Raw genomic sequence first — 339 nt, forward strand, 5'->3', positions numbered from 1 at the left:
CCCCCACCACGCCCCCCCCCCCCCCCCCCCCAACAAACACATACTGTTTTCAACACCTACAAACCGAAGCATCAGTAGTTTTCAGTGTCTTTCTGTGACTATTTCTTGACAAACTCCCATTAAAAGGTCACCGTATGTTAAAACAATTATTTTATCAAACTCTTGTACGTGACACAACTACCAACTAGCCACCACGAGCACGAGGCGCCATCACGTAACCAAAGCAAACAAGCGGTGATTGAACACGTTAAAATATTCCAGGTGCTCCTGGATGTATTTAGGCCTACGAGTTTCTCGCAGCGGAGGCCTTGGCGCCACTGGCGGTGAGGGGAGGTGGTC

This window comes from Buceros rhinoceros, unplaced genomic scaffold (assembly GCF_000710305.1).
Source record: "Buceros rhinoceros silvestris isolate BGI_N320 unplaced genomic scaffold, ASM71030v1 scaffold44304, whole genome shotgun sequence".
Lineage (NCBI taxonomy): Eukaryota > Metazoa > Chordata > Aves > Bucerotiformes > Bucerotidae > Buceros > Buceros rhinoceros.